The 24,150-nt window shown below is 37.0% G+C and overlaps 1 protein-coding gene and 1 pseudogene across 2 annotated transcripts in view; both read left to right on the forward strand.

Annotated features, from left to right (window-relative positions):
* Positions 1-24,150, forward strand: part of KLHL1 (kelch like family member 1) — a 525,596-nt gene that overhangs the window by 111,029 nt on the left and 390,417 nt on the right. The gene's annotated exons all lie outside the window — the stretch shown is intronic.
* On the forward strand, positions 8,795-9,102 carry LOC129556414 (non-histone chromosomal protein HMG-14 pseudogene; annotated as a pseudogene).

Below are 24,150 nucleotides of genomic sequence, written 5' to 3' on the forward strand. Positions count from 1 at the left end.
AAATTTCTTTGGTGAGATCCATACATTCATTAACTATACTTTCTGCCTGTCAAAGACTCTTGGTCAGTAGGTTTACCAAGTGTTTCATCATTATATAACATGGCACTAATCTAATCTCTATAAATGGATTCCTCACTGTTGGCCAAATCAATCCCAAATGAATCCCAAATACTTTGGTGTCTTTAGTCATCTATTGCAATGATAAAGCTATTCAACAACAACAAAAAAAACTTTTTATATTGTGCACTTTGAAAAATTGAGAGGGTAGTAACTGTCATGGTAAGATTGAGAGGGTAGTAACTGTCATGGTAAGATTGAAATATTGCTTTTAGGTATAGTTTTCCCCTTCTTGTTCTGGGAAATGAAGTCACTTCAGACAGCTACAGTAGAAAAATAATATTTGCATTCATATCTTTTCTGGTTTTGTAACTGCAAAATTTTGTCCCCAAGAAATGTAGGCTTTGTTGGGAGCCAAGGAGGAAAAGAAAAGAGCAGCATTTGCTTTGAACTAATTCTAGAAGTGATTTATGCTCCATCATTCTCCTTAAGCATTTTATGACACCAAAGCAATCACTGTATCTCTATGCCTTCTTATTTTATTTTTCTAGATCAGCAGTCAGGAATATAAAGTTTGTAAAAAGAGAAGGAATTTTATTTTTTACATTTTTAAAAGTATATATTTTTATAAAACAGTCAAAACACTATGGTAGTCTTTTTTTTTTTTTTTGGCTAGAGGAATTTTTTTTTCTCACCTTGTTTTTTTTTTTTTTCTTTCTTTCTTCTTCTTTTTTTTTTTTTTATTATATTGGTTGGTTTTGCCATACATTGACATGAATCCGCCCTGGGTGTACATGAGTTCCCCTTCCTGAACCACCCTCCCACCTCCCTCGTCCCCTTATCCTCCCTCTGGGTCATCCCTGTGCACTAGCCCCGAGCATCCTGTATCATGAGTCGAACCTGGACTGGTGATTTGTTTCACATATGATAATATACATGTTTCAATGCCATTCTCCTAAATCATCCCACCCTCGTCCTCTCTCACAGAGTCCAAAAGACTGTTCTATACATCCGTGTCTCTTTTGCTGTCTCATATACAGGTTTATCATTATCATCTTTCTAAATTTCATATATATGCGTTAGTATACTGTATTGATGTTTTTCTTTCTGGCTTACTTGACTCTGTATAATAGGCTCCAGTTTCATCCACCTCATTAGAACTGATTCAAATGCATTCTTTTTAATGGCTGAGTAATACTCCATTGTATATATGTACCAAAGCTTTCTTATCCATTCATCTGCAGTTGGACATCTAACATAGGCAAAACACTCTCTGACATAAATCACAGCAGGATCCTCCATGATCCACCTCCTAGAATATTGGAAATAAAAGCAAAAATAAACAAATGGTACCTAATTAAAATTAAAAGCTTCTGCACAGCAAAGGAAACTGTAAGTAAGGTGAAAAGACAGTCTTCAGAATGGGAGAAAATAATAGCAAATGAAACAACTGACAAAGAATTAATCTCCAAAATATACAAGCAGCGCCTTCAGCTCAATTCCAGAAAAATAAACAACCCAATCAAAAAATGGGCCAAAGAACTAAACAGACATTTCTCCAAAGAAGACATACAGATGGCTAACAAACGCACGAGAAAATGCTCAACATCCCTCATAATCAGAGAAATGCAAATCAAAACCACAATGAGATACAATTTCACACCAGTCAGAATGGCTGCTATTCAAAAGTCTACATGCAATAAATGCTGGAGAGGGTGTGGAGAGAAGGGAACCCATTACACTGTTGTTGGGAATCCTAACTAGTATGATAGTCTTTTTAAATGAAAATAAACATCCTATACCATGTGTTTCTTTTTCATCACTTAATCTTTCGTATTCATTATTGTATTTGAGAATATTTCATTATAATCATTCTAAGCTACAAATTTTATTCACATTATGAGTTACTTGATACATGCTCAACCAACAGAATGAACTCAGTAACTATTGTTATTTAGAACTCTTTTAACCATGAAACTGAAGGGAATCACACATTTTGTAAAAATGATGAATCATAGAAATTTAGTCCAAGTACATGATTTTCCAACAAGTCTACATTCTAATTCTACCATATCTCATTTTTTAAATTGTAGTTTACTTTCTTCTTTTCAATAACTAACCCTTCAATGCACAGCTCACATGGTGTTTTATTGTCTGAGTTGTGCCCTCTCTCTCTCATACACACACTGCACACATTCACAACACACACACACACACACACACACACACACACACACACACATAAATTCCTCTGAGTTTTTAAATGTTAACAACTCTTTTAAATTCATCATTAAGTTTCTAGCAATTGCAGAATTCGTAGACTGTATTAGGTGTCTTATAAATTTAGGTTGTTAGTTTTACCCATGAAGGAATGGGCACTCAAATTGGCTAAGTGACAAATTCAATATAATAGTCAACTATTAACAATAGCTGGGTAAGAATCCAAATATACTAGCTCTCAATTTAGTGTTCCTTTATGTGCAATATACATGAATAACTATAATAACATATCATACAAATAAAAACATTGCAAACTATTTATGAATCCCTAAAACTGAATTTCTGGAAAAAAAATTCCTCATCATTTTGAAGTTAACTATATGTAGTACTATTTTATTGTTCAAATAGTCCTGTCTAGAAACAATCTATATGACTTACTCAACTTTACATCAGGCAGGGAGGTATTTTTGCTTTTTCTGTTTGTTTTTTAGTTATACATGTATCTCTTATAACATGTTGAAACAATAATGACTTGTTACTATCTTAAATTTCTATGTGTAACTTTCTTTGGTTCTGTCACATAGTCATTCATTAGATTATTTATTGCTGATCCTGTTGTTTTTTAACAAAGGAGCTCTTTTAACATGAAAATAGCACCCAAAAAGATATCCTTTTTTGCCTCTAACTCCAGGATGTTTCTGTAGTGAGCAGGTCCTTTTTGTATGATTTCAAGAGGAAGGTCAACGTGATGAGACTTGGTTGAATTTCTCTGCCTTTTCTGAACTTCCAAAACGTTTTACCTGATTCAGTGCTTTTGGTACTGATGCTTTACTACCTTTGGAGCTTCTGCTGAGAATGCTCTGTCTCTGTTATTTTAACATACTCTACAGTCTATGGCTAGGATGAAGACAATCAGAGAAAATTTGCATATGAGCATTTAAGCACTCTTAAAAAAAAATCAAAAGAAATCTTAAAATTAGTTTGGGAAGTTCATATATTTATAATGGAGTTTTGATCTGAATTCAAATGACATCTTTCCAGTTTACCTTTTCTTAACTTATAGTCCCTTATACTGCAAGGAGATCCAACCAGTCCATTCTGGAGGAGATCAATCCTGGATGTTCATTGGAGGGACTGATGCTAAAGCTGAAACTGCAATACTTTGGCCACCTCATGCGACGAGTTGACTCACTGGAAAAGACTCTGATGCTGGGAAAGGTTGGGGGCGGGAGGAGAAGGGGACGACGGAGAATGAGATGGCTGGATGGCATCACGGACTCTGTGGACATGAGTTTGAGTGAACTCCGGGAGTTGGTGATGGACAGGGAGGCCTGGCGTGCTGTGATTCATGGGGTCGCGGAGAGTCGGACACGACTGAGCGACTGAACTGAACTGAACTGAACTTATACACATACAAAAATTGACTGTGCAGATGTAGCATGGGTAACTTTCTCAAGATACATAATTTATTTACTGCAGGAGCTACTTCTTAAATATGCAAATTATTTTCCAGATGGTCTGTTCAGCAGTAGGAATATTTTAAAAATAAATAAAATAAGACTAAACTTCTTTAAAGAGCATATACTAGAATTATTAAAGATGAGAAATAAATGAGCACCTATATTGATGCATAAAATAATTCCACCTCACAATCAACTAAAGAGGTTAACCACTTAAGAGTCATGATATATGTTCTGAATAAGCAAATAGTGTCCTAGATCCTCATTAAAACATCATACTCATAGATTATATATTTAAACTATCCATGATAATGCCCCTTTTCACAACTGTATAAAATTCTAAGCATTTTTTAGGAAAATTAGTCAAAAAATATTGGCTACAATTTATGTCAGTGACATCTTCAAATACTGGAAATATGGAGAATCTGGTGCCACTTGACCTAGTTAATTTTCTGCAGAGCCACATAAAATTCATGTATATGCAAACATCCGGTGCTATATTAGAATATGTAGCTTTCTTCTTGGGGCTGTTATGAGGTTTGTAAATAAAATATTGTAAGGATTTGGATGATATGAGGAACTTATAAACTATGACCTATTATCTCTGTGATTGTCCTTTAACTATATATACTGAAGTATACATATATTTAAGGTCACAAGAAGATTCCTTCAAAACCATATTTTAAACTATATTTAAGGAAATAAATTTGTATATCCTCAACTTTTTATAAACAACCCTTCCTAAACTCCATTATTATAAAAATGCATCTGTGCTGTGCAAATTTTCCTTTTTTACTCCTTTTCTCAAATATTATTCTCATAAGTTTAGAGAAAGAATGAAAGGAAGATAAGAAAGCAGGTAAAAAGAAAGAGAGAGAAAGAAAGAAAGAATGGAAAAAGGGAGCAATGAAAGAAAGAAGGAACAAAAGAAAGAAAGGACATTCTTTTTCCCAAACTGAATCTTGTAGTGGACCATTGGGTATTAAAAACTCATAGACATTAAATAAAGGATATATTTAAATTGAGGAAGAACACCTGAAAGCAAAAAAAAAAAAAAGAAAGTTTATGTAAGAAAAAAGTGACAAAAGTACCATTTATTTCATATTAGTGAAAAATTCATGACAAACATTAAATGCCCTAAATTTGCTAGTACAAGGTTTAAATCAAACAAAAAACGTGTTTAAAGCCCCTATTATTGAGTGTTCTCTAGAGAAACAGAACCAATTACACACACACACACACACACATTTATTATAAAGAATTGGCTCAGGTGATTATGGAAACTGAGAAGTCCCATCATCTGTTCTTTGTAAGCTGGAGACCCAAAAAACATGTCCAAAGACCTGAGAACTGGAAAACCAATAGTGTAAATTCCTGTCTGAGATGTTATGTCCCAGCTCAGCACTGAGGTAGAAAAAGAAGGCAAATTTAGCTGTTTGTTCTATTCAACCCCTCTTCTTACTGGATAATGCTTACACATAATGGTGAGATAAATTTATTTTTCTTAGCCCACCAATTCAAATACTGATCCTATCCAGAAAAACCCTCACAAGACTTATAATGTCTAAACTTAGCACCCTATGAAAAAATTCAAGCAATTAATTAAACATTTTGAAACATTTCAACACTGTCTAAAATATTAGGTCACATAAATTTTGAAATTTGTTAAACTTATGAAAAACATTTTTGACTATCAAAATGAAAATAATGTGTCAGGCTAATTCCAAAGGGAAAATATGCACTTTTACAATGGTGGCATATGCTAATCAACTTCCAAACAGTTTATCAAACTCACTATGGCAAAAAGAGAAAATGTAACATATTGTGGAATCTGATTGAGACAAGGTACCACTGGAAAAGACTCTGATGCTGGGAAGGATTGGGGGTGGGAGGAGAAGAGGAGGACAGAGAATGAGATGGCTGGATGGCATCACCGAGTCAATGGACATGAGTTTGAGTGAACTCCGGGAGTTGGTGATGGACAGGGAGGCCTGGCGTGCTGTGATTCATGGGGTCTCAAAGAGTCGGACACGACTGAGCGACTGAACTGAACTGAACTGAACCACCTATACATTCAGTAAATGTTTAACTTTTAGACCTAGATTTCCATTTACTGGCAATGTGAAGGGAACATAGCTTTGCTATACAACACCATAAGAAAGCAATTAAACAAAGTCATATTGTGACTTTTTCTATGGTGAATTGTCCTGGCTGCTTCAACAAAGTTAATGTCACAAAGAAGAAAAACAAAACAAGAAAGAAATTTTGGAAGAAAGTGACTCTGGACTTCCTTGGTAGCTCAGTGGTAAATTATCCACTTGCCAATTCAGGAGATGTGGTTGGAACCCCGGTCGAGAAGATCCCCTTAAGAAGGAAATGGCAACCCACTCCAGTATTCTTGCCTGAGAAATCCCACGGAGAGGAACCTGGTGGGCCACAGTTCATGGGGTCACAAAAGAATCAGACACAACCTAGTAATTAAACAGCAACACAACAACAACAAAAGTGGTTCTAGGTTAAAAGTTTCCAAACAGACAAAACAAATGTAATGGTGAACTTGACTCAATCCTAGATTAAAATGATAATAACAGAGTAAAATATATTTAGGGAAGTTAGGGAAATGTGACTATAAACTGAAGTGATGTTATGAATGTAGGGTTTATTTCTAAACACAATTTTGCCCCTCCTACCAACTCCGGGAGTTGGTGATGGACAGGGAGGCCTGGCGTGCTGTGATTCATGGGGTCGCGGAGAGTCGGACACGACTGAGCGACTGAACTGAACTGAACTGAACCATCTTGCTGAGGCTTCTTCTTTGGCTTTGGACGTAGGGTATCTTTTGTTAGTGGGATCCCACATTTTCCTGTCTATGGTTGTTCAGCAGTGAGTTGTAACTTTAGAGTTTCTCCCAGGAGAAGAGAAGCGCACACCATCTACTCCGCAATCTTGGAGTCAAATATAAATCACACTTCTAGAGCAGGAGAATGAGTGTTCATTATGCTGGTTATCATTTTTAACAGCTATAATCCAAAATATTCTTCAAAGGTCAGAAATTCTCTGAGACATGTCCAGGTTCTCTGTTCCACTGTGTGGCCAGCACCACACTCACCTCATTCCTCAGGAAAGTCTGTGAGTGTCCAAGAGTCTCTGGTGGATGCATGGGTTGACAGTGACCTGCTGTGGGGTCTGTGTTTGAGTGTCACCTGTGGAGGTATGGGTCAGCAGCGGACTGCTGGAGGGGCAGGGGCTCTGGGTGCAGTAGACTTGGGAATGGCATAAGTCTTCTTGGAGGAAGTCACCATTAATCCCACCATAGAACCACCAGAATTTACACAGGACTGGGGAAACAGAATTTTAGAGGGCACAAACAAAACTTTGGGCACACCAGGACCCAGGAGAAAGGAGCAGTGACTCAACAAGAGATTGACACAGACTTGCCCATGAGGGTCCAGAAGGCTCTCTCAAAAGGTGTGGGTCAGCGGTGGCCTGCTGCAGGGTCAGGGACACTGAGAGCTGCATAACTTGCATGGGTCACCATTATTTTCCTTACCTTTCATCACCTGAGTTTGGCCTCAGGTCAAAAAACAGGGAGAGAACACAGCCCTGTCCATCAACAGAAAATTGGATTAAAGATTTACTGAGCATGGCCATGCCCATGAGAACAAGATCCTGTTTTACCCTCAGTCAGTCTCTCCCATCAGGTAGCTTCTATAAGCCTCTTATCCTTCTCCATCAGAGGGCGGACAGAATGAGAACCACAATCACAGAAAACTAACCATTCAGATCACATGGACCACAGCCTCGTCTAACTCAATGAAACTATGAGTCATGCCATGTAGGTCCACCCAAAACAGACGGGTCATGGTGGAGAGTTCTGACCAAACGTGGTCCACTGAAGAAGGGAATGGCAAACCACTTCAGTATTCTTGCCTTGAGAACTCCATGAACAGTATGAAAAGGCAAAAGCATAGGACACTGAAAGATGAACTCCCCAGGTCAGTAGGTGCGCAATATGCTACTGGAGATCTGTGGAAAAATAACTTCGGAAGCAATGAAGAGACAGAGTAAAAACAACACCCAGCAAAAACAACATGCTGAAGAGGCTGAGGTTGAATAGTTCTACAAAGACCAACAAGATCTTCTAAAACTAACACCTAAAAAAGATGTCCTTTTCATTATAGGGGACTGGAATGCAAAAGTAGAAAATCAAGAGATACCTGGAGTAACAGGCAAATTTGGCCTTGGAATACAAATGAGGTGGGTCAAAGGCAAACAGAGTTTTGCCAAGAGAATGCACTGGCCATAGCAAACACCCTCTTCAAACAACACAAGAGAAAACTCAATATATGGACATCACCAGATGGCCAACACTGAAATCAGATTGATTATATTATTTGCAGCCAAAAATGGAGAAGCTCTGTACAGTCAGGGAAAAAAAAAAAAAAAAAAACAAGACTGGGAGCTGACTGTGGCTCCCATCATGAATTCCTTACTGCCAAATACAGACTTAAATTGAAAAAAGTAGGGAAAACTACTAGACAGTTCAGGTATGACCTAAATCAAATCCCTTATGATTATACAGTGAAAGTAACAAAGAGATTCAAGGGATTAGATCTCATAGAGTGCCTGAAGAATTATGGACAGAGGTTTGGAATATTGTACAGGTGGCTGTGATCAAGACCATCCCCATAAAAAAGAAATGCAAAAAGGTTGCCCTAGGAGGCCTTACAAATACCTGAGAAAAGAAAAGATGTGAAAGGCAAAGGAGAAAAGGAAAGATATACCCATTTGATTGCAGAGTTCCGAAGAATGGCAAGGAGAGATAAGAAAGCCTTCCTCAGTGATCAGTGCAAAGAAATATAGGAAAACAATAGAATGGGAAAGACTAGAGATCTCTTCAAGAAAATTAGAGATATCAAGGGAACTTTTCATGTAAAGAATGGCACAATAAAGGACAGAAATGGTATGGATGGCAGCGGTCAGGCTACTCAGCTTCACGAAGGCTCTCGGCGCGCCACGGCCCTGAGGCACCCGGCTCTTGCCTGCCCAGCCGCCCGATGCCCAGGAAGAAGGTCAGCTCCGCCGAGGGGGCGGCGAAGGAGGAGCCCAAGAGGAGATCAGAGAGGTTGTCAGCTAAACCGGCTCCTGCAAAAGTGGAAAAGAAGCCAAAAAAGGCGGCGGGAAAGGATAAACCTTCAGAAAAAAAAGTGCAAACAAAAGGGAAAAGAGGATCAAAGGGAAAACAGGAGGAAGTGGCCAACCAAGAGACTAAAGAAGACTTACCTGCAGAGAAAAGGGAGAGAATAAAAACGAGAAGAGCACAGCCTCTGATGAAGCAGAAGAGAAAGAAGTCAAGTCTGATTAAGAACCACACACCCAGTCCTGTCAGTCGTCCCTGTTTCCCTTCTTGTACAATCCAGAGGAATATTTTTATCAACTATTTTGTAAATGTAATTTTTTAGTAGCTCTAGAAACATTTTTAAAAAGGAGGGAATCCCACCTCATCCCATTTTTTAAATGTAAATGCTTTTTTTTTAAGAGGTGAAATCATTTGATGGTTTATTTTTTGGTACAACCAGAAAATAGTGGAATATTGGATACGGGAGGCTTTGACTGTCTTGGGTGTCAGCTTAACATTCCATAGATGGGGGATAGCTTTTGTATCCTATAATACAAAAGCATACTAAATGGCAGTTTGGAGTCAGTTATGCATTTAATGTCTTGAACACTTTAAATTACTTCTCTTTCCATAGTGCTTTGGTAGAATTATTTCCTACAGCAAACCACTTTTTGATCTTGGCTCTCCTGGTCAGAATTTTGTGCACTATAGTGTAACATTTTTGGTCATGGTAGTCCAGTTTTCCTAGTAACTTGGTTAATGTGCTGTGAATGATTGACAGTTTGGGTATGTAGTGTATATGATATTAAATTGTGAATCAGTGGGACTTATGATGTAACACCATATCAATATTTGAAGATATTGGTACTTGATATCCTGTTAAGGAAAATTTGCTCCAAATTTTAAGCTGGAAAGTCATTGGAATAAGTGTTAAGAATCACAACTACATAATATTTTAGGTTTCTGGTACGTATGTGAAGAATTGTGTACAAATTGAAATGTCTGTGTAGTGATTCTCAAAACAACCAATAAAATCTCAGTTATAAAAGAAAAAAAAATGGTATGGATGTAACAAAGTTCAGTTCAGTTCAGTCGCTCAGTCGTGTCCGACTCTCCGCGACCCCATGAATCACAGCACGCCAGGCCTCCCTGTCCATCACCAACTCCCGGAGTACACTCAAACTCATGTCCACAGAGTCGGTGATGCCATCCAGCCATCTCATTCTCCGTCGTCCCCTTCTCCTCCCGCCCCCAACCTTTCCCAGCATCAGAGTCTTTTCCAGTGAGTCAACTCGTCGCATGAGGTGGCCAAAGTATTGCAGTTTCAGCTTTAGCATCAGTCCCTCCAATGAACATCCAGGATTGATCTCCTTTAGAATGGACTGGTTGGATCTCCTTGCAGTATAAGGGACTCTCAAGAGTCTTCTCCAACACCACAGTTCAAAAGCATCGATTCTTCGGCGATCAGCTTTCTTCACAGTCCAACTCTCACATCCATACATGACCACGGGAAAAACCATTGCCTTGACTAGACGGACCTTGGTTGGCAAAGTAATGTCTCTGCTTTTTAATATACTGTCAAGGTTGGTCATAACTTTCCTTCCAAGGAGCAAGCGTCTTTTAATTTCATGGCTGCAATCAGCATCCGCAGTGATTTTGGAGCCCAAAAAAACAAAGTCTGACACTGTTTCCACTGTTTTTCCATCTATTTCCCATGAAGTGATGGGACCAGATGCCATGATCTTTGTTTTCTGAATGTTGAGCTTCAAGCCAACCTTTTCACTCTCCTCTTTCACTTTCATCAAGAGGCTTTTGAGTTCCTCTTCACTTTCTGCCATAAGGGTAGTGTCATCTGCATATCTGAGGTTATTGATATTTCTCCCAGCAATCTTGATTCCAGCTTGTGCTTCTTCCAGCCCAGCGTTCCTCATGATGTACTCTGCATATAAGTTAAATAAGCAAGGTGACAATATACAACCTTGACGCACTCCTTTTCCTATTTGGAACATGTAACAAAGTAGAAGATATTAAAAAGCAGGTGACAAGAATACACAGAGGAACTATACAAAAAGATCTTCATGACCCAGATAACCACGATGGTGTGATCACTCACCTAGAGCCAGACATTCTGAAGTGTGAAGTCAAGTAGACCTTAAGAAGCATCACTATGAACAAAGCTAGTGGATGTGATAGAATTCCAGTTGAGCTATTTCAAATCCTAAAAGATGATGATATTAAAGTGCTGCACCCAATATGCCAGGAAATTTGGAAAACTCGGCAGTGGCCACAGGACTGGAAACTTCATTCCAATCTCAAAGAAAGGCAATGCCAAAGAATGCTCAAACATCAGTACAATTGCAGTCATCTCACACGCTAACAAATGCTCAAAAATTTTTCAAGTCAGGCTTCAACAGTACATGAACTGTGAACTTGCAGATGTTCACGCTGGATTTAGAAAAGACAGAAGAGCCAGAGATCAAATTGCCAACACTTGTTGCATCATTGGAAAAGCAAGAGAGTTCCAGAGAAAAACATCTACTTCTGCTTTATTGATTATACCAAAGCTTTTGACCGTGTGGATCACAACAAACTGTGGAAAATTCTTCAAGAGATGGGAATACCAGACCACCTGACCTGCCTCCTGAGAAATCTGCATGCGGGTCAACAAGCAACAGTTAGAACTGGACATGGAACCACAGACTGGTTCCAAATAGGAAAAGGAGTACGTCAAGGCTGTATATTGTCACCCTGCTTATTTAACTTATATGCAGAGAACATAATGAGAAATGTTGGGCTGGATGAAGCCCAGGCTGAAATCAAGATTGCTGGGAGAAATGTCAGTAATCTCAGAAATGCAGATGACACCACGCTTATGGCAGAAAACAAAGAAGAACAAAAACACCTCTTGATGAAAGTGAAAGAGGAGAGTGAAAAAGTTGGTTTAAAACTCAACATTCAGAAAACTAAGATCATGGCATCTGATCTCATCACGTTATGGCAAAAAGATGGGGAAACAATGGAAACAGTGAGAGACTTTCTTTTAGGGGTCTCCAAAATCACCACAGATGGTGAATATAGTCACGAAATTAAAAGATGCTTGCTCCTTGGAAGAAAAGCTATGACCAATCTAGAGAGCATAATAAAAAGCAGAGACATTACTTTGCCAACAAAAGTCCATCTAGTCAAAGCTGTGATTTTTCCAGTATTCACGTATGGATGTGAGAGTTGGAATATAAAGAAAGCTGAGCGCCAAAGATGCTTTTGAACTGTGGTGTTGGAGAAGACTCTTGAGAGTCCCTTGGAATGCAAAGAGATCCAAGCAGTCCATCCTAAAGGAAATTAATACTGAATATTCATTGGAAAGACCAATACTGAAGCTGAAACTCCAATACTTTGGCCTCCTGATGTGAAGAACTGACTTATTTGCAAAGACCCTTATGCTGGGCAAGAGGAGAAGGGGACGGCAGAGGATGAGATGGTTGAATGGCATCACTGACCCTATGGGCATGAGTTTGAGTAAGCCCTGGGTGTTGGTGATGCACATGGAAGCCTGGCATGCTGCAGTCTATGGGGTCCCAAAGAGTTGGACATGACTGAGTGACTGAATTGAACTGAACTGACGTTATGGTATTGTTTTTAATTTCTAGGTCATGAAATGGTATTAAATTTGTTATACAATGTGTTTATTCTTATGAAATCCATACTTAGGTATTTTGATATGAAGTGTTTCTATCTTCTCAATGTACTTTCAAGTATTTCGAGGAATTACAAGTGTGTGTGTGTGTGCATCTGCACAGAGGATAGGACACACAGCCCATGAATGTAGAACTGTAGAGTGATAGCATACATGAAAGAATTTTAACAATAAATCTAGCTAAGGATATATGAATGTAGTAGCTTTTCAACTTTTTTATAGACTTGATGGATCTGATAGGTTTGACATTTTCTAAATTAAAAGCTGGTGGAAATGATACATGTAACCACTCTAACATTCTAAATGTATAGTGAACAAAGATATGTGAACAAAAACATTCAAGAGCACTCTTTAAACAAAGGGACTGTTAAGATGGCATAGAGGTACTATCCATATGGAAAACATAATCCAAAATTCAACATAAATAAACCATCATGTAGTTCTGGGCTTTGTGATGTACTTATTCAGTATAGATTTTATCTTACTTGAGAACTGTTAATACAATTACAGTTTGCCAGGTTGCTTGCTTTATAAACTATGCATCAAGGAAAGCATGAAATTAAAGCATAAAAAGGCTTAAGCTTCAACATATGCTTAGAGAATAACTTCATATCTGTCCATTTCAGATGCTATCATTTAAAATAAGTAGTTCTGTGTTTTGCTAAATTCATCCAACCTCATTGTCTAGTCTACTAGTTTGCATACATAAAAATCAAGGATTTTTGCTTATATTCATTATCTGATATGGCTTAAAATCATGTGCATACTAACTTTAGGATAAATATGAATAATAACTGATATTTGTCAGTGCTTTATATTAATTTTTCATAATATGTCTGTAAACCCACATTGATACAGAATATTTTGATGTATACTGTGTACATAACTCCATTTGACCTGATCCCAATAAGCAAGTAAATGTCATTATAGTTGTGACAGAAATATATAAATATATATATTTGAGACAGGAACAAAGGCAATCCAATGGGGAAAATATAAGCTTTTTAACAAATGATGTTGAAACAACTAGACAGCCTCATGCAAAATAAAAAAAAAATCAATAAGCCCACAACCTCATCCTTCATGAATATTAACTCACATTGAATCACAAATCTAAATGGAAAATGGAAAATTATAAAACTCCTAGAGGAAAGCATAGGAGAAAATATAGGTGACCTTGGTATCTAGATAACTTTAGATATAGCACTATAGGCACAACTTGTAAAGGAAATAATTGTTTAGCTGGAGTTCATTAAGATCAAACATTACTGTTCTGCTAATTACACTCTCAAGAGAATGAAAAGACAAGCCACACAATGGAGTATATAGTTGAAAATGACATACCCAATAAAGGGCTATTATCTAAAATACATAAAGAACTTTTAAAACTCAATAATAAACAAAACAAATAACCTAAATTAAAGAAATAAACCAAAGCCTTAACTGATGCCTCAGTGGCAAATAAGCCTGTGGAAAGACGCTCTACATCATATGTCATCAGAGAAATGCAAATTTCCCCAGGGAACAGCAAGATGCATCAGACCCTGGAGACAGGACTTTCTGAGAAGGAGACCTATTAGCTAATCATCATGCCTGCAACCTGAGAGGCAGGCTTCTAATTAAGCAGGCATCTAAGGAAGGCTGACTAATTATTTCCAGAGACATGTGGGGCACTCTTCTGTGGTGCTTCAGAGCACAAGTACCTTCTGGAGGGAGCATTGCAGGTGGCTGGTACCCTGGTTTTTATATCTGGTGCCCCATTTTTTGAAGATGCCACCCAAATGCTGCCCTTAATTACCTGACTCTTGTGATCTGAAGATTCACATTTCTGGGTCACATAGGACAGCAGCCATCAGGGAGTCTGCCAACAACAGGGCACTGTGCAAAACTATGGTATATTTCCCATATTCCTGTAAAGAAGTCCTCTTGCCTTATTATGGAGCTTCAGTCTTAAAGGCAGGCTTCAGGTTTGGCTTACATTTAGAGGACTATAAAGCTGCTCTCAAGAAGGAAGGCTATAGACACCATTTTGGTGCTGTCCATCTGTCTTGTCCAGCTTGCCAGTACCTCCTATAAAATAACTTATACACTTTTTTGGACATTTGATTTTTATGACAGGAGATGCTTCCAGAATACCTGGTTAAGGTTGGGGATGGGTTGTGCTTGCAATCCCACAGATTAATATATATTTGTATACGTTTAGAAGTTGCTGTGCCCTGGGATCTGGCTACTAAATAGCCTGAATCAAGGTGCTGAGATACTCCTCTTAGGGACACTGACAGATCTTGGCACATCCTCAATATTGGGAACTAACTAGGAAATATATAATAAGCTGCTTGGTAAGCAAAAATACTTAAAAGATGACAATGAGTTAGAGCAAGGTTGAACTACCAAGTTTCTCTTACACGAGGCAACTCCTTCAAGTCTGGGAGAGGTAGTTGTTTTATCTACATTATAGAAATCAACACAGAGAGTGAAGGCAAATGAAAATAACAAAACAAAATAAAACAAAACAGTGAAATATGTTCTAGATAAAAGAACAAGGTAAAATTTTAGGAAAAACAAAAGAACTCAGTGACATGGTAATAAGTAATTTACCTGATAAAGAGTTCAAAGTAATGGTCATAATGATATTCACCAAACTGAGATGAATGCAAAAAGATAGAAAATATAAGAAAGTACCAAATAGATATAACATAGCTGAAGAACTTAATAACTGAACTGAAAAATTAAATAAGAGGTGTTTGACATTGTATTAGGTGAGGCAATTAAAGGGTCCATCAACTCCAAAACAAGGCAACTGAACTAATGCAATCAGAGGAGCAAAAAGAAACATAAATGAAAAAAGCAGGGAAAAAAAGTTTAATAGGCTTATAAGAAAAAAATAAATGAAGTAACAAGCACTTACAGGGGCCTCAGAAGGAGAGAAAGAAAGAAAGGAGCAGAAATGCTGTTTGAAGCATGGCTGAAAATGTGGGGGAAGAAATCTGGGGGAAGAAACAGACATACAGATACAGAAAGCCCAGCAGTTGCCAAATAAGATGAAACCAAAGAGAATCACAGTAATATATATCATAATTAAAATGTCAAAAGTCAAATCCAAGGAGAGAATGCTAAAAGCAGAATGAGAAAAACAACTTGTTATATACAAGGGAGCTGTCAGCATATGACTATCAGCAGATTTTTCAACAGAATATTTGTAGCCCTGAAAATAGTGGCACAATATATTCAAAGTGCTGAAAGAAAAAAATAATCAAACCAAGAATATTATACCTGACAAAGTTATTTTCCAGAATTTAAAGAGAGTTTAAAGAGGTTTCCAGACAAGGAAAAGCTAAAAGGGTTCATTACTACTAAACTAACCTTATAAGGAGTGTTCAAGGGACTTCTTAAGCTGAAAAGGAAGGGTGCTAATTAGTAACAAGAAAACATGAAAGAACTCTCATTAGAAAGGAGTATATATCGTGTAAGCATTGAATTAATCACTAACAAAGTAAGTATGAAGGTTAAAAAAAAAGGTAGAATAACTATGATTACAATATTTAGTTAAGGGATATTCATGTGAAATATGACATTAGAAACAAAATATGAAGAGTAAAAATGTTAAGCTTTAGAAAGGATCACTTAAATTATTATCAACTTAAAATACATTCTTATGAGATGGTTGGATAGCATAATCGATTCAATGGACATGAATTTCAGCAAAGTCCAGGAGATAGTAAAGGACAGGGAAGCCTGGTATACTGCTGTCCATGGGATTGCAAAGAATCAGAAATGAGTGAACAACTGAACCAAAACAAAGAGATATAAGTTGTTATATATAAACCTCATAAAAATCACAAAGCAAAACTCTATAGTAAATGCACAAAAGACAAAAAGAAAAATAAAAGATTACAAAAACAGTCAGTAAGCAATTAACAAAATTGCAAAAAGTGCATACCTACTAATAAATGTAAATGAACTAAATCTTCAATCAAAGACATAGAGTAGCTGAATATATTTTTTTAAAAAGACATCTATCTGCAGCATACAAGAGATTTACTTTAGATGAAAAGATAGACTAGAAGGAAAATGGAGAAAAAGAAGATATTTCATGCAAATGAAAACCTAAGAAACCTAGAGTAGCTATGCCTACATCTGACAAAATAGATTTTATGTAAGACTTTAAAAGAAGGTAAAGATGGATGTTACACAAATATTAATAGACCAGTCCAAGGAGAGGATATAGCATTGCAAATGTTCATAAACCTGACAGAGGATCACTTAAATACATAAAGTAAACATTAGTAGATGTAATGGAGAAGGCAATGGCAAGCCACTCCAGTACTCTCGCCTGGAGAGTCCCATGGATGGAGGAGCCTGGTGGGCTGCAGCCCACGGGGTCGCTAAGGGTCGGACACGACTGAGCAACTTCACTTTCACTTTTCACTTTCACACATTGGAGAAGGAAATGGCAACCCACTCCAGTGTTCTTGCCTGGAGAATCCCAGGGATGGGGGAGCCTGGTGGGCTTCTGTCTATAGGGTCACACAGAGTTGGATACGACTGAAGTGACTTAGCAGCAGCAGCAGCAGCAGTAGATGTAAAGGAAGAAATAGACAGCACTGCAGTACTAGAGGATTTTAATACTCCCAAACACATCAATGTATACAGCAACCAGATATAAAATAAAAAAGGACACATTGGCTTTAAATGTCATCAGATAAACATAATAGACATATAAATAATTCACCCAAAATCAAAAGAATGTGCATTTTTCTTCTCAAATGCACATGGAACATTTTCAAAGCTAGACCATGTTAGGCCAGAAAACAAGTGAAAGCTAAAGTGTGGGTCATTTAGGCATGTCCAACTCTTTGTATCCCCATGTAGCCAGTCAGGCTCCTCTGTCCATGGAATTGTCCAGGCAAGAATACTGGAGTGAGTAGCCATTACCTCCTCTATGGGATCTTCCAGACAGAAGGAGATTAAATAGCATGCTATGAAATAACCAATGGGTTAAAGAAGAAATCAAAAGACAATGTAAAACTTACATTAAATAAAAATAAAATAGAAATGTAACATATCATAATATGTGAGATGCTCCAAAGTCTGTTATAAAAGGAAAGTTCATAGCAAAATATTTACCTCAGCAAACAAGAAAATTCTCAAATAAATAACCTAAGTTTACACCTCAAGGAACTGAAAGAGAACAATGTACAAGACTCAATGGTAGTATTATAGAAGGAAGGAAATAAAGATTAGAAATGAAATAATGATTAAAAAGACAATAGAGAAGATCTAAATGAAACTAAGTGTTGATTTTTGAAAAGAGAAACAAAGTTAACAGGCATTTAGTTATACTCACCAAGAAAAAAGGAGGATTCAAATAAATAATTAGAAATAAAAACAGAGATACTAAAGCTTTATTTCCAGAGATGAAAAACATCCTAAAATGTTACTCTGAATGATTACACACCAACAAATTGGAAAACCTAGAAATGGATAAATCTTAAAAACATACAACCTACCAAGACTGAATCATGATGAAATATAAAATATGAACAGCAGGAATATTAGCAAGGATATTGAATCAGTAATTAAAAATCTTCCAAGCCAAAGGCCAGGACCAGACAGATTTACTGGTAAATTCTACCAAACATTCAAGGAAGAATTAATACCAGTCCTTTTGTAGCTCTACCAAAAAATTAGAGGAGAAGGAAATATTCACAATTCATTTTATGCTGCCAGAATTATCTTGATATGAAAATCAGACAAAAATGCCAAAGGAAAAGAAAACTATGGGCCAGTATCTCTGATGAATATGTATGCAATAAAATATTACCAAACAAAATGTGAAAATGCATCAAAAGAATAATAGATTATGATCAAGTGGGATTTATTGCAGGGATACCAGGCTGGTTCAACATCTACAAATTTGTCAATGTGATACACCATCCTAACAAATTGAAAAATAAAAATTCTGTGATCATCTTAATAGGTATAGAGAAAGCATTTGATAAAATTTAAAATCCATTTGGGATAGAAAGCTTTCAACAAAGTTGCTATAGAGAAAATATTCCTCAAATAAAACAATGTATGACAAACCCATTACTAACATTTTGCTCAATATGAAAACCTTTGCTCTAAGATTGATAGTAAGAAAAGAATGGTCAGTCTTTCCACTTCTGTTCAACATAGTATGTTGGAATTTCTAGTCAGAGCAATTAGGCGATAAATAGAAACAAAAGGAATTCAAATTGAAAAGGGGGGAAAAAAACGTGTCACCATTTGTAGATAAGCTAATATTATATATAGAAAGCCCTTAATACTCCAACAAGAACTGTTACACTTAATAACTCAGTGAAGTTGCATAATACAAAATCAATAGACATAAATATATTGCAATGACAGATTAAAGAGAAATTAATAAAAAGTATTTTAAATTGCATCAAAAATAATAAAATATCTAAGAATAAATTTAACCAAAGAAGTGAAAGATCTGTGTATCAAAACTTACAAGACATTAATATAAGAAATTGAAGAAGATAAAATAAATGGAAAGATATTCTGTGCTCATGGATTGGAAGAATCAATATATTTAAAATGTTCATACTACTCAATCTACAGATTCAATACAATTTTGATAAAAGTTCTATTTTTTTTTCAAAGAAATAGAGTAAATAACCTTAAAAATTGCTTGGGATCACAAAATAGCCAAAACAATTTTGAAAAAGAAGAATAAACCTGGAAGCATGATATTTGTTGGTTTTAAACTATAATTCAAACTTATAAAAATAGTGTGGTATTGATATAAAAGCAAATACATTGATCAACAGAACAGCATAGAGAGCACTTCTCCCAAAAAATACATTTGTGGTCAATTATGGTGATGGACAGGGAGTCCTGGCGTGCTTTGATTCATGGGGTCGCGGAGAGTCAGACTCGACTGAGCAACTGAACTGAACTGAACTGATGACAGAGAAGCCAAGAATGTGCAATAGATAAAATATAGTGTCTTCAGTACATATATTGGGAAAACTAGACAACCACATGCCAAAGAATGAAACTGGACCACTATTTTTACCATAGACAAAAATTAATTCAAAATGGACTAAAAACTTGATCAAACAAATTCTGAAAACGTAAAAATTCTGGCTGAAAATATAAGAAAGAAGATCCTTGATATTTGTCTTGGGAATGATTTTTTTTGGCTATGATACCAAAGCATAACTAATGAAACAAAAATAAAGAAGTGTAGCTACATTACACTAGAAAGATTCTACACAATAAAGAAAATTATGAATGAAATAAAACACTACCTACTGAGTGTAACAAACTATTTTCATATCATTTATTGATATGGAGTTCATATTCAAAATATATAAAGACCTTATACAGCTCAATAACAAAAAAGAAAACCAACTTTATTTAACTGTGGGCAGGAGATATGAATAGACATTTTCCCAAGGAGGACATGGCCAATAGATACATGAAAATATTCTTAACATCATTAATTAGAAGGCAAATACAATTCAAAACTACAGTGAGGTATCACTTCACACCTTTTAGAATAGCTAGGATCAAAAATACAAGAAATAGTAAGTGTTGGTGAAGATGTAGAGAAAAGGAACATCTAGTTAACAATGGAAATATAAATTGGTTGCAACCTCTGTGGAAAAACAGTATGGAGGTTCTTATGGGATTACAAATAGAACTAACACACAATCTATCAATTATAATTTTGATATTCAACTAAGGATGCTGATTGCAGCCATGAAATTAAAAGACACTTACTCCTTGGAAGGAAAGTTATGACCAACCTCGATAGCATATTAAAAAACAGAGACATTACTTTGCCAACCAAGGTCTAGTCAAGGTTATGATTTTTCCAGTGGTTAAGTATGGATGTGAGAGTTGGACTGTGAAGAAAGCTGATCGCCGAAAAATCGCCGAAAAATTGATTCTTTTGAACTGTGGTGTTGGAGATGACTCTTGAGAGTCCCTTGGACTGCAAGGAGATCCAACCAGTCCATTCTAAAGGAGATCGATCCTGGGTGTTCATTGGAAGGACTGATGCTAAAGCTGAAACTGCAATACTTTGGCCACCTCATGCGACGAGTTGACTCACTCCTTTCCCAATTTTGAAACAGTCTGTTGTTCTATGTCCAGCTCTAACTGTTGCTTCTTGATGTGCATACAGATTTTACAGGAGGCAGGTAAAGTGGTCAGGTATTCCCATCTGTTTAAGAATCTTCCACAGTTTGTTGTGATCCACACAGTCAAAAGCTTTAGTGTAGTCATTGAAGCAGAAGTAGATGTTTTTCTGGAATTCTCTTGCTTTTTCTATGACCCAACGGATGTTGGCAATTTGATCTCTGATTCCTCTGCATTTTTTAAATATAGCTTGAACACCAGAAATTTCTCTGTTCGTGTACTGCTGAAGTCATCTCATTCTCTGTCGTCCCCTTCTCCTCCCACCCCCAACCTTTCCTAGCATCAGAGTCTTTTCCAGTGAGTTAACATCTTGGAGTGCAAAGTCATGTGGGCCTTAAGAAGTATGACTACAAACAAAACTAGTGGAAGTGATGAAATTCCAGTTGAGTTATTTCAAATAGTAAAGGATGATGCTGTTAAACTGCTACACTCTATCTGTCAGCAAATTTGGAAAACTCAGCAGTGGCTACAGGATTGGAAAAGGTCAGTTTTCATTCTAAAACCAAAGAAAGGTAATGCCAAAAGAAAGCTCAAACTGCTGCAAAATTGTACCCTTCTCACATGCTAGCAAAGTAATACTCAAAATTCTCCAAGCTAGACTTCAGCAGTACACGAACAGAGAACTTTCTGGTGTTCAAGCTGTATTTAAAAAATGCAGAGGAATCAAATTGCCAACATCCGTTGGGTCATAGAAAAATCAACAGAATTCCAGGAAAACATCTACTTCTGCTTCAATGACTACACTAAAGCTTTTGACTGTGTGGATGACAACAAACTGTGGAAGATTCTTAAACAGATGGGAATACCTGACCACTTTACCTGCCTCCTGTAAATCTGTATGCACATCAAGAAGCAACAGTTAGAACTGGACATAGAACAACAGACTGTTTCAAAATTGGGAAAGGGGTATGTCAAGGCTGTATATTGTCACCCTGCTTACTTAAATTATATGCAGAGTACTTCATGTAAAATACTGGGCTGGATGAGGCCAAGCTGGAATCAAGATTGCCGAGAGAAATATAAATAACCTCAGATATGCAGATGACACAAGTCTTATGGCAGAAAGGGAAGAGGAACAAAAGAGCCTCTTGATGAAGGTGAAAGAGGAGAGTGGAAAAAGCTGGTTTAAAACTCAACATTAAGAAAAACTAAGGTGATGGCATCCAGTCTTATCACTTCATGGCAAATATATGAGGAAACAATTACAAACTTCATTTTCTTGGGCTTAAAAATCATTGCATATGGTGACTACAGCCACAAAATTAAAAGACACTTGCTCCTTGGAAGAAAAGCTATCACAAACCTAGACAGCGTATTAAAATCAGAGATATTACTTTGCCAACAAAGGTCCCTATAGTCAAAGTTATGGCTTTTCCAGTACTCGCATATAGATGTGAGAGTTGGACCATGAAGAAGGCTGAGCACTGAAGAACTGATGCTTTTGAACTGTGGTGCTGGAGAAGACTCTTGAGAGTCACTTGGACTTCAAGGAAATCAAACCAGTCAATCCTAATGGAAATCAATTCTGAATATTCATTAGAAGGATTGATGCTGAGGCTGAAGCTCCAAAACTTTGGCCACCTAATGCGAAGAGCTGACTCATTAGAAAAGACTCTAATGTTGGGAAAGATTGAAGGTATGAGGAGAATGGGACGACAGAGGATGAGATGGTTGGATGGCATCACTGACTCAATGAAATGAGTTTGAGCAAGCTCTGGGAGATGGTGAAGGACATGGAAGTCTGGTGTGCTGCAGTCCATGGGGTCACAAAGAGTTGGACATGACTGAGGTACTGAACAACAAGAGTCCAGAGATTAAAGGTACAGCTCCTACTTCTCCCAGGTAGTCTCAGGATAGAGTGAAACAATCAAGTTAGCCAAAAATGAGAACACAGGTAAGTGTGATAAATCTTATCCATGCTTCTACACACTGAGAAAAATGCTCAAATTCTAGTTTAAGGACAAATATACTAGGAGGATCATAAAAAAGGGAGTTTGAATTTGTCAGTCTTGAAGGACTAATATAAAAACATTAAAGTAGAGGAAAAAGATTTTAAAAAATGTGATATTTCTTTAAGCCATCTCACCTAGTGAATCACTCTGGAGAAGTCATAACATTTTGCATACTGGTGCCAAGACAGTTATTTGTCTTAAACTTCAGTTTAACTACTGATGCTGCTAAAAAATAATTTAAGTTTTCTTCAAAGAGATATTTTTCTCTATTTAAACTTTACAGAATTTTAATATTCATTTCAGTTTAGTTCAGTCGCTCAGTAGTGTCCAACTTTGCAACCTAATGAACCACATCATGCGAGGCCTCCCTGTCCATCACCAACTCCCAGAGTCCACCCTAACCCACGTCTATTGAATCGGTGATGCCATCCAACCATCTCATCCTCTATCATCTTCTTCTCCTCCCGACTTCATCTTTCCCAGCAACACGGTCTTTTCCAATGAGTCAACTCTTCACATCAGGTGACCAAAGTATTGGAGTTCCAGCTTCTACATCAGTCCTTCCAATGAACACCCAGGACTGATCTCCTTTAAGATGAACTGGTTGGATCTCCTTGTAGTCCAAGGGACTCTCAAGAGTCTTCTCTAACACCACAGTACAAACGCATCAATTCTTCGGCGTTCAGCTTTCTTTATAGTCCAACTCTCACATCCATACATGACTACTGAAAAAACCATACCCGTGACTAGATGGATCATTGTTGACAAAGTAATGTCTCTGCTTTTTAATATGCTGTCTAGGTTAGTCATAACTTTCCTTCTAAGGATTAAGTGTCTTTTAATTTCATGGCTGCAAACACTGTCTTCAGTGATTTTGGAGCCCAGAAGAATGAAGTCAGCCACTGTTTCCCCATTTGTTTGCCATGAAGTGAATGGGACTGGTTGCCATGATCTTAGTTTTCTGAATGTTGAGCTTTAAACCAACTTTTGTGCTCTCCTCTTTCACTTTCATCAAGAGGTTCTTTAGTTCTTCTCAGTAGAGAGTATAATACAGTAGTTGAAGGCAGGAAATCAAATTGCTCAAATTCATAGCATCATTTACAAACTATTTGGGCAAGTTATTTATCACTCTGTAGCTCTATTCCATCATTTGTATAATAAAACATCTATTTCTATAAAGAGTTGTGAAATTTAAACACATAATATTTGTAAAATATTTAACATTCCATGGTACATGAACTGTTTTCAATGTATCAATTCATTATTGTTCTTTCACTACCTCCACTAACCCCTCAATTCAGTTCAGTTCAGTCACTCAGTCGTGTCCAACTCTCCGCGACCCCATGAATCACAGCACGCCAGGCCTCCCTGTCCATCACCAACTCCCGAAGTACACTCAAACTCATGTCCACAGAGTCGGTGATGCCATCCAGCCATCTCATTCGCTGTCGT

This window comes from Moschus berezovskii, chromosome 13 (genome assembly GCF_049115385.1).
Source record: "Moschus berezovskii isolate FMDL1 chromosome 13, NW_MosBer_1.0, whole genome shotgun sequence".
In the NCBI taxonomy this organism is placed as follows: Eukaryota; Metazoa; Chordata; class Mammalia; order Artiodactyla; family Moschidae; genus Moschus; species Moschus berezovskii.